The 17,236-nt window shown below is 42.4% G+C and overlaps 1 protein-coding gene across 3 annotated transcripts in view; it reads left to right on the top strand.

Moving 5' to 3' along the window:
* Nucleotides 1-17,236, top strand: part of ADCYAP1R1 (ADCYAP receptor type I) — a 129,942-nt gene that overhangs the window by 366 nt on the left and 112,340 nt on the right. The gene's annotated exons all lie outside the window — the stretch shown is intronic.

The following is a 17,236-nucleotide window of genomic DNA, read 5'->3' as shown; positions in this document are numbered from 1 at the left end:
GGGGGGGGGGAACGGCAAGCAGGCTTTCTGCCTCCTGCCAGGCTCCGAGAATGCGGCCGCCAGATAGATGGGTTTCTTTCGGAACGAATAAATCTCCCTTTGCAAGCGGTGACAGGTTAACGTGCTTGGTATGGGGATCACGTCTGATTTTAACACAATATGGCTGGTAAATAAAACCTGATTGCTAACAGACCCGCTGTTGGCATTTTCAACCTCTACGCTACCTTTGCAGTTCTGCATCTTCACCTGCCACACCAACTCCAGTTCACCCTTCAGCCGGTGCACCAGGACTTTTCTGTTTTCACTGCGGGGTCGTAGTAAAAATTGCTGTTAATGTGGCTTTGACCTCTGCTTGCATGCTTCTGGGCACTTCTCCTTATCAGCATTGGAACAGCTGGCTCTAATACCAATTTAATGCACAGCATATCTTAAGGGAGAGGGGTAGGCAGACTTTTTTGCATGCAAACAGTTCAGGTATGTGCTGGAATCTGGAGAGTTCACTGCTAGGGAGTGGATAATGCAGCGTGGTGGTCAGGTGTGGAAAATGCATGAAAAAAGAGAGAGACAGATGTGTTTGGAGACGTAGTTGTGTTTGTGGCGAGATGATCCATCCCGCTGACTTAGGAGTACATTGGGAAGAACTCCCTGGGAGTCAGTAGCTTTCCTCTGCATCTGATCTGCTGGTAAACAGGACCTGGCCCTTAACGTGAAGCATTCATCGGAATTGCTCTGTAGGTAATTATGATAGTAATAAAAAACAGTCACCGAAACGAAGAAGGTGGCAAAATGACCTGGTTCTTTCTCAGGGCATTATGGAGTGCCATCCTTCTTGTGTTTGCTAATTACAACGCATGTGTTGGACCGATGCTGTGACAGGCAATGTAATTGAAGATGGGTTTTTTTTTCTCCTATTTGTTGTTTATTTATTTGTTGTTTGTTTTAATCTGTCATTGTCAACAAACAACAAATAGATTTTCGTCTGATGTTATTTGGGTCCAATAGCCATCTCGGTGCTGTGTTCTGCCTATGCCAGTCAGGAGATGTTTCTGTGGTTAATCAGAGTGAATGTATGATTGCTTAAGGTTGCTGTCAATGACAGCAGGAAGGTAAAATCCTTAAAGTGGTGTTGATATAGCTATGGATAAATAATTATCCATATGCATTATACAAGCATCCTTGGTTGATGTGAAACACGCTGGAGCTGCCTTGAATGAAGTTGTCCTGAAGGACGAGTAAAGCAACACTGCTCCAATTTGATGGATAATTAAGGAATGCTATTCAGTGCAATAACAGCAGTTGGATTAAAGTTGATGTCTGCTTGTATCCTGGTTGTAGCTCTGGCTGATGGTTTTCTTATTGTTCCTATCGCTTTTTTTTCCTGTCTGTATGTTCTGAGAACAGGGGATGCTGCTTTGTTCTTCAGTCAGGACAGCTGTGATTGTTCTGTTGTCCTGGTGGCAATCTATCTTGGCCATCACAGAGAGCAGGGTTTGTGTTGTTTTGTTTTCTCCAACCCAAGGCATGTGTGCAGCGACTGGAAGGATAACCATCGGCACTGAGCAAGCTCAGAGGTTGTGGGGGGCTTCTCAGAAAGCCAGTTACCTCAGACAGGGACGGGTTTTGTGCTTGATTCTTGGCTCCAGCCTTCCATTGGGGTTCCTGTGAGTAACCTTAAATCTCCCTGCAGATTTATGATGTCTGCTGTTTTCATGGCGGTGCCACAGCCGCCTGTAGCTCTGCTGATGTCAGTATGCATGCGAAGCTCATCAACATGAAGGCAGAAGCTTTGTTGTAGGATGCTACCAAGGAGAGAAGCTCAGAGATCTCTGAAATGGTCACATTTAGACTTTTTTTTTCATTGCATCTCTCTTAATTTGGCTGAGTGAGCCGGCATCCTGGAGATATTTTTTCTGGAGTTGAGTTCCATATGTGCCTACGCCTTTGATCAGTTGAGCCCCATGTCCCCAGGCTGATTCATTTGAATATAGCAGATTTTGTTTTTCTTTCCTTCCTTCTGAGCACACTTAGTACAAACAGTCTAATTCCTAAATTAGCTCAGTTTATCTTCTGATGAAACCAGAATATTTGAGTTAAGAAACACAGAAAAAGTAAACACATGACACCATCACACTGTCTGTCATATATGGCTGAAAGATATGCAGAAATATCCCATTTACTCCCATTTTTTTCCCCTGTGATTCTCAGGAGAGTTAAGCTGATGGCAGAATATAGCAGTCAGTGGAGATAAAGGGTTTACTTCACCCCAACACTTGGCCCAGAAACCAACCTTTACATCAACAGCGTATGTTTTTGCAATGGTTTGTGTTCCTTTATTTCCATTCCCAGTTCTCCTTGCACATCTGACATCCAAGCATCCTGCATCACTTGTGAAGGCAGTAGAGATGTGAGTGCGTGCTGAACTCAACAGGATCTTTCCACACCGATGCAAAAGTGCAACAGATCTACCAAAAGGGGTGTAAATGCGCCAGTGAGAAAGTCTCTCTTTCATCCTATCCACGACTGCAGTCATTTTTACTGATAATAAGTGGGCAAGGATTGCTTAACCTTCATTCAGAGTGCTGCTATCCTATATACTTGGCATCCCCTGATGGGATACATTTACAGCTCTGCTCTGCTCTTAAAGTGCTTTGCATACAGAAAGGTATTTGGTTGTCGAGGATCACTGACAAGTGCTAGAATTGTGGTGGCTGTTGAAACAGATTGTTGAGTGGGCACAAATACATGGGAAGGAAGGCAGACCTTTTTCAGAACGCTTTGCTGGTTGCACACACACACAAACACTTTGCATGTGTTTTATTCTCCGACCACCTTTTGCTTTCAGAGTTTGTCCATCCAGCTTCTTTGGCTTTAAGCTTTATCTCCACAAAACAAACTAAGAACCCTTGTAAAACAAGACAGATTCTCTGAGTCTTGTTCACTTAATTCACTTCAATTCGTTTGCACTCAAGGCCAGGCTGGATGTGGCTCTGGGCAGCCTGCTCTGCTGGTTGGTGACCCTGCACATAGCAGGGGGTTTGAAACTAGATGATCATTGTGGTCCTTTTCAACCCAGGCCATTCTGTGATTCTACGACTGTATTCAGATGACAGCCTGATCTGTAGCATAACTGGATTAGTAATTTCAGGGCACTAAAGCATTCCATTTCCTGAAGGAAAAATGCAAACGCTGTAGCACGTAAAGCTGACATGGCTGTTGTGCTGGGAATATTCTTTTGGAAAGGAGCATAAACATACAGGTGCAGTTGCAGGGACTGCTGTTTGATGCTCTGATTCAATGCTACCATTGAATCCAAGCTCTCCTGACATAGTTGCACATGAAATGAACTGAGTGGCATTTAACATCAGAGTTTATCTGCCCTGGGGTCATCCCAGCAATCGCACTGCTGCTCATTCAGGTATCACTCTTGGGTGGGTTAGGATATCAGGGCGTGTGTTAGGGCTACGATCTCAAATTGCTCTGATGTATTCATTTGGCAGATTTTTAATTAATGTTTTTTAGAAGCGTGGACAATTCCACTTAAAATCGATGTTTTAAAAAAAAAAAAACAACAAATTTTATCAACAATTCTGCTTTGCATTATTGTATTTATTGTATATATATGTATATATTGTATTTGCATTATTGTGACTCATAAGTCACCCTAAAACCAGCACTTAGAAAACTAAAAGGGGATAAGTGGTTGTATGGTTTAACTCTCCTTCTTCCTAATAATAGTTCTGGGAGCAGTGATTATAATATTTCTGTTTATAACATGTTGTGGATAGGAAATTTTGAAGTCTTGAGCTGAACAGGTAACATGGTGGAGGTTGGTTTGTCTGCTGTTGAGGTAGTCCACAAAAAGCCGTTGTGATTAGAGAATGATGGGCCACAATTGCTTATGAGCTGCAAATGGAAGGATAATTATAGGCTGTTATCTGTGATTTGTTGGCCCTGCTAAGTACTGCTGAGGGTTAAGGAAGGAAAAGTCCTTTCCATCTGTATGGTGGGTTAATAGCCCAGGTTTTTATTCTTTGCTTCCTCGGGATGAGACGTTTTGCTGCTTTTTTCTCCCTCCAAGGACAAAATATCTGACTTATTGGGAATTCTTAAGGACAGTGTCGAGTCGAATGGAAACGTGGCAATACTGAGTTGCCCCTTTTCAGGGAGCAGGCATGTAATGAGGTGTAAATTGCCCCACTCTCCATGTGAAATTATGGCCATAAGGGATCCCTTACTGAGCTGTCATTCATTTCACTTGGAGGAAGGCTTTCACTCACAAGTGTTGGGCAGTCGGGGCTGACTTCTGTCTACCATAGAATCACATGGAATCACATAGAATGGCCTGGGTTGCAAAGGAGCACGATGCTCATCCAGCTCCAACCCCCTGCTGTGTGCAGGTCGCCAACCAGCAGCCCAGGCTGCCCAGAGCCACATCCAGCCTGGCCTTGAATGCCTGCAGGCATGGGGCATCCACAGCCCCCTTGGGCAACCTGTGCCAGTGCCTCACCACCCTCTGGCTGAAAAACTTCCTCCTAATATCCAACCTAAACCTCCCCTGTCTCAGTTTAAAACCATTCCCCTTTGTCCTATCACTATCCACCAATGTAAACAGTCTCCTCTCACTTAAGCATCTGAAATCAGATGGGCCCAACCAGACTAATCCCACACCCCTGTATTATCAGTGGGCAAGGTGCATCATCTCATCCTGACGGGGTTGGATGAATCCCTCTGGAGGGGTTCCTGCAGCACAGAGCTGTACATGCTGAAGCAGCCATGCGGTCCCGTGCTATCTCAGAGATAACCCTCTGAAGGATAATCCTTCTCTTGCTCCCATCTTTGCTCACAAGGAAGACTGCTTTCATTTTTATTTTTTGCCAGCTCATAGCGATAGCAAATCATGCGAAAACGCTCCGTTTTCTGAACAGCCCAAACCTGCAGCCATGACCCCCCAGCTTCCTCTCCCCCATTTTCCATTTAGCCAACTGCCAGCAGCCGCAGCCTGTCCATTGCAGGGAGAATTCATGCCGCACATCCCAAGCAACACCTTATCTATTTGCAGGTCTTGTTTTTTGGGGGGACTGATCACTTTGGATCTCAGATGCTTCCTCTGCATATATTGACACTTACCATCTTCAAATTTCTAGGAGGGATCTGCCAGCTGAAGCCTGTGTGTCGTTTCATGAGCAGGTGGGGATGCATGAGGACAGAGGAACATTCAGGACGGCGACATGATTTTCTGCAGGCAGATGTGAGCTCGTGCTGCCTGTTTTCTGAGCCAGCCAGAAGCTCTGCAGTGCTCCAAGCCTGATCTCTTACACTCTTCTCCCGAATAGCTACATTATATGTTGCAAGAAGATGCAGATGGATGCTGACCAGACCTCTTTTGCTTAAGCTTGGCACCTTGCAAAATACATTTTGGCCAGCTTGGTGCACATGATATGCTTAAAATTAGGTGACCTGAAAGCCAGATTTTGCCATAAATCAATAGCTTAATGCTTTCTTGTTACAGTGCATCCACCCTCTGTCCTAAGCTAGCACGACCCAACTGTCAGTTGATAAATGGGTTTAACTGGATCCTTCCTCCTTCACTATGGGCTGTAAAAATACTTACAGCAGTTCAAATAATGAAAAAAAAAATGTATACATGCACCGCTCACAGCACAGTGGTATGTAGGCTAGACTTAAAGTTGCAGTAAGTAGCAGATACTTCTCTCCAGCAGAAAGAGATTATATTTATTTGGAAAGGCAGTTTAAAATAACTAAGATATCCTTAACTATAAATTCCTTTTCCTAGAATGGTAAGGCTTTATTAAATTACCACACTGATATTTCTGCTCTGTTACTTTTTTTTTTGATGTTTGTTTGCAAAGGAATTTTTAAATTACTACTTACAAATTAAGATAACATTCATGCTGTTAGGCAAGAAAAAAAAAAATCCTTTTAAAAAGCAATTGTCATGATGGCATTTATATACATATATAAATTCTTAAAGAGATACTACTCAAGTGCCAAAAGCCAAGTATGAGTACATTGTATGCTCATTTCTAAGATGTTGGACACAAAGCAAGACTTTCTCTTAGAGTTGGCCTAGAAACAAATTACATAAAGAAGCCAGCACAAGTGCATTATATAAAAGACCAAGTTAAAGTTAGTAAAGTTACTCATTTCCTGTGTTTTAGAGAGCTGGATCTTTGGATTTCTTCCAGTTTTGTGCTCCAACTTAAGATGCAGAGGAGATGAGAGGGCATCAGAAATACCGCAGATGCTTAAGTTCATCATGACTAAGGCTGGGAATGTGTCACAGCTGTCACCCGAGCCTTGAATCCCACAATCCACACTCATTCATTCGAATTGCATGAAGTTTGACAGCGTGGATGGTGTTTTTGTGCTCGTGAATGGGTTAGTTAACCGAGGTGATTACGTACAGTGGGTGAACAGCTGGAATAAACTTCATTTGACAGAATGGTGCTTGATGATGGCAGGGGAGAGAGTGCCATGAAAAGCCAATATTAGCAAGAATGAAGTTGCTTCTCTGCGCCACTCAAATCTTGGACTCTGGTCTAAATTCTATTGCTTGTTGCCCTTTGGCCTGCTCTTTGCACCACAGCAGGTTGTAGTAATGATGGTGGTGGGAAATAGCCTTTGGAGACATCCAAATCTGAATGTTACACAAGAGAGGAGAAGAAATGAGTATCACAGCCTTTTTGGTTTCCCAAACAAATATATAGCCCTGATGGATTTTCACACCCTGTCCTCTGCACGGAAGACATGCAGGTCTTTTACTGTGGTGTTTTCTATAATGCTGACCAAAAATGAGATGGAGCTTTCAGATTTGAGGCATGTAAAGATAGGTGTGCATTCTGAAGGTATCAATATCAAAGGTATGTTCCTCTTGACAGTGAACTCAGGTGTTTACTACAGAGTGACTTCCATTGCTCGTTAGCCTGAAAAGTCATGAATAAATACCAGTGATGTGGTTTAATCTGCACTCCAAATCTTGCTCTGGGTTACTAATCATTTCTGATGGTTTAGAATGAGAGTGGTCCATTGTGGCCTTGGTGCTCTTAGTAGAAACTCAACATATTTGTTTGCACACAGTCTCACACAGGTCTTGGGCATGCCCTTTGCTCTTGCTATTTCTGAAGATCACAATTAAGACACTGTGAAATGAATGAATGGCTGCATTGCAAGTATCTCTACCTGGCTCCAGATCACTCTTGGAATTACATTGCCTAGAACATCCCTGACGCTTCATTTGCCTTTCTCCAGATTTAACTACCACAAGCAGCTGCTGATCATCCTGTGATTGACTTATCCAAAAGCTTTTTTTTATCCCTCTTTGTCATTTACAGTTGAAGTACTCCCGTCCTGTACCTCAACCTTGACCCTGTTTCTTTCTGCTGCTCACTCGGTCCATGCTGATTCTATTTACCTTAGCTTTCCCCCATCTTTGGTACAAAAAGACTTTGGGGTGAAGTTCCCCATCTCCTTAGTGCCGTTGACTTTCCTACACAGTTGTCTCAGCTTCTGCAAGCTTTCTTGTATAATAATATCAGCTCCACACTTGTTTTGGTGAAGGCTTGTATGGATTTTCTTTGCTTTATTTTTTCCATCAAGTTTTCAGTCTCCAAAAGACATGGAGCTGTGTCCGAGGCTACTAAAGCAAAACATGACCTATTTAAAGCAAAATGCTTCCAAGCACTAGGCTTTAATATTATTCTGACAGGACCGATGTCTTAAAGCTCTTCTGAAAGAAAAGCTCTCCCTGAAAGATTTCTAACTTTTGGAGATCTATTTGATCTGTAGCTTTCTGATCTGATAAAACAAGCCTCACATCTTCCAAACAGAAGCAATAAAAGACTGTCCAGACTACGAGCTTCCTTTTCAACTCCGTTGTCTTAATTGTATTTTTTCCTGATAGATTCTTACATTGACCTCTTGCTTTCCTTTCCACTGTCCCTTCTGAATTGAGGCTAATTCAGCTACCCTGCCAAAGAGACTGAGATAAATGTGTATTCTCGGGCTACTGTGCACCAATTCCATGCACACCACTAGTGCATTATGTAACCCAATAGATCTGACCCATTGCCAAATCTATGCACGGAAATCTAACAAGTGAAATACGTGTAAGAATTCAGGATATGAAAGGAAATGTGGTAGCTCAACCACACAACTTCCATCAGAACATTTGTAACACATGCCTGTATTCTTGAAAGGTAGAAAAAAGAAACTCACTTGAATGCCAACGTGGCATCCATTTTGTTGGAGAAACTCTCAGCTAATATTCTGCTTGATAGACAGACTGTGCCATGCTATGTCACACACCAAAGCACTGAAATTTCAAACATTTCATTTCAGTTAAGTCAGAAGTTTGAATTTTCCAACATTTGTATGTAATCTTACATGATTTCACTTTCACTTGGCTTATAATTACTTGCTCTAAACATAATTTTTTGTGTTTGCAGAGTTCAGGGTTGGAGATCATGACCATTTTTCATGCACTGTCTTTACAGGCAGTGGAATCCCGAAGGAGATTTCTAAGATTATCCATGTGGTTTGAACATCTCTTTTGCTTTTCCTCCATCACTTCATAGTTGATACTGGGTAGGAAGTGATGTGAGAGGGCCAGGTAAACCAAGCAAGGTCAAATGAGATTAAAAAGTCTTAAAAAGTCAAATAGGATTATCAGTTTTATCGAAACTGACCAGATTGAAAAGAAGATGCAGGCATTTCTGTCTCCCTGTCTGAACTGATCCACAGCCCTCTCTCTAACAGCATGTCCAAACTTGCATTTTATAGATCAGTCTGGGGGGATTTAAGCCAAAATACTAAAGCTTGTGATTCATGTCCTGGTTCCAGCCTGCAAAATATTTGTAGAGTTTCATTTATGTCCCTGCCGTTTCCAAAATGCATCGCTCTTGTGTGCTTCTGCTTCTGTGAGACTCTGAAGAATGGCCAACTTCAGTGCCTCAGGATTTGCATTTAGCTGCCATGGGTTAAAGGTTGGACCACAGGTCATGCGACAGAAGACGAAGCATCCGTTCAGACATGATGAAGATGAAGCGATGCAGTTGGAGATGGTTGAACCTGTCTTGCTGTTTTGCATTTCTACAAGTCCTCTCAACATACAGTGATCTCCATTTTTCCTCAGGATGCATCTCTGTATGTTGTTTTCATGGCTGCTGGGCCAACTTGGCATCCCATCACCTTCCTGCCTCGATTTGCAGCACTTCTAAGTATTATAGCAACTTTCCCAGCATCTTTTTGTATTCTAGGATCACAAAGGCTAAACAAAATGAGGGATATGAGACAACACAAAGAAAGAATAATATCTCATGTTCTAAATGGAGCTGCCAGTAGTGGTGTCTCTTCAAGCTGACCTTCCACAAACAGCTTCTCCCTTAAGAAGATACAAGCTCCTGTGTATTCAGGAAAATGAGGCATTGATATTGGCCAGCCCATTAGATAAACAAATGAGCAAAAGAGTAAACAAATATGCATTCCTCTGACTGCTTTCTTCTCTCTCACCCGCCATGCTTGTTCTGTACCATTTTTACTATGTGTCCTCTTTGGGCATTGGGATTTAGTCTTTTTCTATTAACGCTGTGATTTCAGCTAACATGAAGATGAGACGCATGTCTGGCAGGCCTATGTTTTTGTGCCAAGCTTTACAAAATGTTCTCTTTGATTCCACACCTTATTCTTTATCGTCTGTATCAGCAGACTGCTCGTCTTTATTGACCCAGAAGTAACAGTAAAAATCAGTCTAAGTACAGCATGACTTTGTTCCACCTGCTGTTTGGAATATTCCCTTCTTAGTTTACCACAAGCAGTTTTGGAGGAGCTTCTGTGTTGTGCAATGAGCTGCAGGAAGTAACCTGTGTCATTAATAGGAACAGTGCTGAGATGTTTGTCAAACAAATTCTTCCTGCTTGTTCTAACTTGGCCTTACTACAAAAGCACTGAATCAGGAGGTTACCCTGATTTCTTAACATCTCTCAGCAAATATCCTACCAATGTTCTTCACATTCTTTTAAAATAAACTATTTAGTTGAATCAGTCCATAGAGTGAAACGAATTTCTTCATTTGTTGATGTCTTCAACATGCTGTTCTAACAGCAGTGAGAGCTTCCTTGCAAAAGCATAACACTGCACATGAGACATCTGCATTGCAACAGCTTTCTGCAAATTATCACTTCTACAATCATAGATTTGCTCAGGTTGGAAAAGACCTTAAAAATCATCAAGTTCAAGTGCAACCTAACCATAATACCCTAACTCTTAAGAATCCTCTGCTAAGGATCATAAGAATATAGGATTAGATTCCTTTATTCCACCTCAGTCAACTTGACTTACTGTTGTGACATTCCCTTAACTCTCTTCATGAATTTACAAAACAAGACATTCCAAGCCAAGACCCAGTAGTGAGTCTGCCACTCATTAAGGTTAATGCATTTACAGTATAATAGTAATAATAATAATCCTTTATGGATTTATAGAATTTAAGTGTGAATATTTTCTCTTCTTCCTCCCAAAGATTTCTTAAAAATATCATCATTATCCCAAACTGATAGTTAATAAGAAATAATCTGCAGATATACCACCTTGGAGCTCTTTGAGTGCTCGCAGAAGCAAAATATCATCCTCAAACTTATTTCAAATGTTCAGGTTTTGCAATGCGTCTTTTTATTTTTATGTTATGTAATGACACAAATTTCTGTTGTCTTTTTGAGATAAAATAAGTCTCCCTTGATGTGGAAGAATTTGCTTGCAGTAAGATTCAGTAAAAAATGCAGTGGTGCATTGGCTCGATTCAGCACTGTCATGAATGCCAATTAGGCTAGAAATGGTTGGGAAAATAGATAATTTACACTGCTGTAATGGGAGGAAAGCAAGAAGAGTCTGCTGTATACCTGAGGAATCTGATTTCCAAATGAACTGCTATGTAGCATTTAGTAATTGTTTAATAAATAAATGCCAGCAGCAACTTTTCAAATAGTGCTCAGGGGAAACCACAGCCCGGAGTCTGTTCCCATACAGGCATCTTGGATGAGGCCATTCTGATTTGGGGGTCAGTCAATATATAAGAATGGGAAAAAATGATGACATGTTACTTAAACTTAAGGATAAAGAAGGGTCCCAGTCTTGACTTATATAGCAGTGTATTTGTAACATTAAAGTTCCTTTGTGTTCAAGAAACACCCAGAGTGTTTAAGAAACGTTGTACTAAGGGACATGGTTTGGTGGGGAAATATTGGTGGTAGGTGGAGGGTTGGACTGGATGATCTTGGAGGTCTTTTCCAACCTTTGTGATTCTATGATTCTGATTTCTTTTCCTTGCCACTGCTATGAAATTCCATTGGCTTTCATGGGATGCTGAGTTAATTTCCTTAGGCTCCTTGTTCATAAGCTAATAGCTGACAAAACACTTCAGATACAGAGATGGGTGATGAGTTTAGCATAAAAGCAAAGGCTCCTGGCTGGCTGGACATATAGATTTTTACATGGGTATAGGATTGCTCAGTGGTTATTGAACTGTTGCCATTGGCAGATGGATTCACTGTGGTCCAGCTGTTTGCTTGGCCAGAACAGCTTTGCTTTTAGACCTTTTAAGCATTTCTGGACAAGAGACCACTCAAAGGAGAATTAGATGGAGACAAGTTATGCTTCTGCAGTAGAAGACTGTAGACTGCTAGGAGCTAAGGACACAGCAGAAGCAACCCTGTCTGTTGGATAAATACAGCAGTATATAAGCCTTTGTGAGCTTCTGCCAAGGAGCATTAGGAGGTAGGATCTGATATGGACACCTGTCAGCAGTAAAGAGAAAGTATTTACAAAGCTCTGAAATGTTTTTATATTGGTGGAGTCTTTCCATGTATTCCATTTGGCCCATTGTCTGCATGTCTTGGATGAGTCCCTGCCGATTAAACTGAATAATTCTGTTCCTTGCTTACTCTTATAAGCTATATCTCTTTTCAAAGAATTCAGAGCCTATTTGCTTCTGAGTCTTCAGTGAAGCGGGTGATGGGATATCTGCATGCTTGTCCCTGTTTTGATGAGTTTCAGCAGAACACATTGTTTTGCCCTTGGAATATAAGAGGCTATGGTTTTGAGATACATTGAGGAATCAAATATTTCTAGATAATATCCCAGACATCTGCATTTTGATCATTAAACAGTAATTAAATTATTATTTAATTAAGGTATTTGCATGGCATGTACATGGCAAACTCATGGACTCAAAATCACAGAATCATAGAATCACAGAATGGTTGGGTTGGAAGGAACCCCAAGATCACGAAGCTCCAACCCCCCACCAATGCAGGGCCACCAACCTCCCCATTTCACAGCAGCCCAGGCTGCCCAGGGCCCCATCCAACCTGGCCTCCAACACCTCCACGGATGGACGGGGCATCACAGCCTCTCTGGGCAGCTGTTCCAGCACCTCACCGCTCTCACAGCACACAACTTCCCCTGACATCCAACCTCCAGCTGCCCTCCTTCGACTTCAAACCATTTCCCCTTGTCAATGCCTGGGCACTGTTCAAGGATTACCAAATTACATACATCCTTCCCAGCAGACATTTCACAAGTGACATGCCCATCTGAAAGACTGAAGCAACCCATGCGTAGTCTGTTCTGTGGCACCTGGCCTCAATGCCAGAAAAAGTTACAGTCACTTTACCAGCATTTCTCTAAATCGTAATGGGGATGCAAGGAAAGCAAGGCTGAAAATAGCACCAGTGAATAGACAGAAAAGCTTTATCTGTCTCGTGCCTTGCACGCTCCTGAGCTCCTGTGCTATTCTAGGTGTCCTGGCTGAGCTGTTGGACTGCAGCAGGAGTGTCCTATGGTGACATCCCTTGGCTGAGTCATGACATCCCTTGGCTCTTCTATCTCACGTTCTGCCAAATGTGAACTGTGACTTTTCTGGAGCATCAGAGTTCAGTCTCCACATGATGTAACCACTCAGCTTAGGTAAAGGAGGAAAGAGCTTGCTTGGTGGGCAGACCTGATTCTCTGAAGAGCTGGGAAGTGTATTGGTTGGAACAGCTGTCTGCATATCAAAGAATGTAAACTCGTAGGAAGTTTTTTCCTTAGTGACAATAACAAGAATGATTTTTGAGTGTTTTCTTCATGTCTACTTGTAGTGGTTTACATACGATCAGAAGGCAAAGAATGCAACTGGCATTTCCCAGCAGAAGGTTGGTGGGTTTTTCCCTGTTGTATTTTGTAGCTTACACTAGCTAATAGGAGATCTTGCTATTAGCACAAGTACAGAAAATGTGCAGTTGGAAAACCTGGAGAGTTCCGAGATGTTACTAAAGAAACAGAACTAACAAGGGAACTAACTAGGAGCTATGGCAGAAGGAAGTCCTAAGATGCAAATCCCTGCAGGTGGTACTAAAGAACAAACTGTATTGTAAAGTCCAGATTTGGAGTGCAGTTAGCATAAACTTCTTTGACTGAAGAAGTGAGCTAGGTACCTCAAAGAGTGACTGACATCAAAATACGATTCATGTAATGGATGTGCTTGGCTTGCTTCATTGATTGTAGGAGATTACAACATTATTTAAATGCCAGTATTTAAGCAGGGAAAACCCAAAGCCTGGTGACCAGGAGCAGTGCAGACAGTTCACTTGTACCATGTGGTATCTAATTCACTCGGGCCATCATGTAATTATAACCAAAGTGGAACATCACAAGGAATATCATTTTTCCTTCTGCAGTCAGAGCTTTGGGGCTTAAAATGTTGGGGATGGGTTTGTGCATTTGAAAAACACGTGTCTAATTTCTTTTTCAATTTTGCCATGGTAAATGATGATTAAAATTTGAATTTTTACAAATAAATCAAAATGCATCCATGGCATGTTTTGTAATACAGCAAAATGGATTAGGATAATAACTAAAATGTACACCCACTCAAAATCTTTTTAAATACCTTCCCCATGTTATCAGAAAGAACTTCCAAATTGTGCATCACGAATCAGTTAGCATCAACGCTTCCCTTGGGAAAAAAGCTAAAAATGCAAATGACAGAAATAGTGCTTATTAATATATAGATTGCCCATTTGCTATTTTAACGTTTCGATTTGAACCATTAATTTAAATGGAAATTACTGGCAACTAAGCAGGAAGGTTAATTAAACTTAACATCCTGCTTTGGATTGCTTGCTGATATCTACATTTCACATCAGTGGTTTGGGGCTGAATTTCAGTCTCTCCAGTGAGCTGTCCCTTGCTCTTATGCAACTACTTACTTCAGTAGCCTGTTGCTGTTAAGCACTTCCAGCCTAGACTTGAATCTTTATCCTTTCATCAAAAAGTTGATCAGGATTGACTCAGCTCTGAAATGCATGGGTGATAAAATCTGAGATCACAAACTGTGCACTGCATGTGTATTTTACATTAAACCGCTCAGTACTATCGAAGAAAATGAAAGTGATTTTTCTTAGTTCCAGCCTTCTGGGCTCTTTTGTGAGTGAACGTATTAGAGCAGAATACCAAATTAGGAATTAAAAGATTTACTAGGTTAAATCTCAGAAGACCCATTTGGGATGTAAAATGGTATGTTGGTTATGTATTGAGGAAGGGGGACGCAGGCAGAATGGAAAAAGGGCCACAATAAGAGTTTAACAAATTGAACTTGACCACGCACTGATTAATGTGCATGATAAGAATACATTGATTGAATGGCAAATGCAACAGTGAGAGAGTTTACTGCTTGTTTTCTTACTGAAGTATATTTCTTGTCCCATTTTCACCAGTTCTGTCAAGAGTGGCAGAATGAATTGACCAACTGATAGTTAAAATTATGAGCATCCCGAGTGAGAAATAATACATATGAGAAAAAAAAAGCAAACCAGTTCTGTCCTGTGAAGGCCTGGGTTTAATAAATTCTGTTGTCTGAAGTATATGCAGTGACTGTGAGCTGTCTGAAGGCAGCACCACCTCCAGCCAAGCCCGCCATCTTGTCACAATGCTGAGATGGTGGTATGAGCGCTCCCTAAACTGGCTCAGTTGGATTGCCCTTGGTTAGCAGAGCCTTACTGTTGGAGCTAACCGTGTCATGGAGTCACAGAATCACAGAATGGCCAGGGTTGGAAGGGACCTCCAGAATCATGAATCTCAGTGGTAGGCATACACTGACACAAAATGTGCAAAATAGTACTTTAACAATTCTTCTCTGCCTCAATCACAGAATCACAGAATGCCTTGGGTTGGAAGGGACCTCAAGGATCACAAAGCTCCAACCCACCTGCCACAGCAGGGCCACCAACCTCCCCATTTCACAGCAGCCCAGGCTGCCCAGGGCCCCATCCAACCTGGCCTCCAACACCTCCACGGATGGACGGGGCATCACAGCCTCTCTGGGCAGCTGTTCCAGCCCCTCACCGCTCTTACAGCACACAACTTCCCCTGACATCCAACCTCCAGCTGCCCTCCCTCAGCTCCAAACCATTTCCCTCGTCCTGCTGCCATCTCCCCTTGCCAAGAGCTGACTCCCCTCCTGGCTGCAGGCTCCCTTTAGGTACTGCAGGCTGCACTGCGGTCACCCCGCAGCTTCTCTTCTCCATGCTGAACAAGCCCAGCTCCCTCAGCCTGTCTTTGTAGGGAGGTGCTCCAGTCTCCTGAGCATCCCATCTTTGTGGCTCCTCTGGCCCCTCTCCAACAGCTCCCTGTCTTCCTTGTACTGGGGGCTTGAGACCTGGATGCAGTCCTGCAGATGGGGCCTCACAAGAGCAAAGTAGAGGTGGACAATCACCTCCCTGTCCCTGCTGGCTACCCTTCTACTGATGTCACTTGTGTGGAATTAGTTTAGGCAGCACTGGATGGGACCCTGGGCACCCTGGTGTAGTATTAGATATGGAGGTTGGCAGCCCTGCCTGCTGTAGGGGAGTTGAAGCTTTATGATGCTTGAGATCTCTTCCAACCCAAACCCATTCTATGATTCTGTGAACACTCTTATGACCAGCACAACAAACAGATTGGTGGCAACATGAGTGAGATGTTCATAGCCTAACATAGATGTCAAGAGCTGACAGCTGTTGCCAGCTTTTGTACAGGATTTAGACACAGTGGTGGGCAACTAATTTCTAGAGAGGGTCAACAGAAGGAAAGAAACCACGTGTTTTTATGAACAAATCTCAGCTGCCCTTAGGTTAATGGAAACAAGTTCTATTAACTTGCTGGAAAATAGCCAAAAAGGAAAACAATGTGAAAGAATTACAGAGAGAATTCTGTGTTCCTGCCTGCATTGGTGGTCAGTGGAGGTATATTTGGTACTCAGAGCTAAAGTAATCCCATAGAAGTGAGGTACTGAGTGTCTTTATTTCTCACTCAAGTCACTCAAGATGTTTCTGCTCATCTCTTCATAAGTTTGAGCTTTTCATTTGCATCCTGGCTTCATTGATACAAGCAATAGGTGTGGTAACCCTAGTGCAAACAGGCATTGCGTCTTGAACAACACTGTAGTTTCTTTGTAGGTAAAATAACCTTACAAGGCTTGGATTGCCTCTGGGGTTTGTGTGCAAGTGAACAAACTGGGTTGTTTTGTGTGCTGCTTGTTTTGTCAAACGGATCTTTTAAAAGGGAAAAAAATGATACTATTTTTCATTTTAGAGACGTGCTGATCTGTTTTAGAATACACAGAGGACTCTGTCCTTTTGCAGTGGAGTTGGATGACTGATGCTGGATAACGGATTGCTGCACTTAGGGTTTATTCAGCTACATATGTACGACTTGCAAGTCCTAATATCTTGTTTTATTTTGGTTTGGGTTGGGCTTTTTTTGGAAGAGTTGGTTTAATGTCGTTCTACATACTCACATAGCCTTTAATTTTCGTAACTGGCTTGAGGATAACACATAATACAGCCATCCCACACAAAAGAGGAGCCAGAATTATTTCTGCAAAGCCTGTGACCGTTACCCACCAAGGAAACAGAAACAATACTGTGCAGATTTTGGGACCAACTAGAGCCAAGCAATGCTGTATTCAATTAAACAATCAAAAGGACATTTAAAACCACGCCACAAAGCTTCGGTTTCATCTCAGTGGTAGACATACGCTGACACAAAATGTGCAAAATATTACTTTAACAATTCTTCTCTTCCTCAATCACAGAATCACAGAATGCCTTGGGTTGGAAGGGACCTCAAGGATCACGAAGCTCCAACCCCCCACCGATGCAGGGCCACCAACCTCCCCATTTCACAGCAGCCCAGGCTGCCCAGG

The sequence above is a fragment of the Lagopus leucura genome, unplaced genomic scaffold, assembly GCF_019238085.1.
Source record: "Lagopus leucura isolate 7727_CA_CO unplaced genomic scaffold, USGS_WTPT01 Super-Scaffold_100157, whole genome shotgun sequence".
Taxonomy (NCBI): domain Eukaryota; kingdom Metazoa; phylum Chordata; class Aves; order Galliformes; family Phasianidae; genus Lagopus; species Lagopus leucura.
The sequence above is the reverse complement of the archived record's forward strand: the minus strand, read 5'-3'. Positions and strand labels throughout refer to the sequence as shown.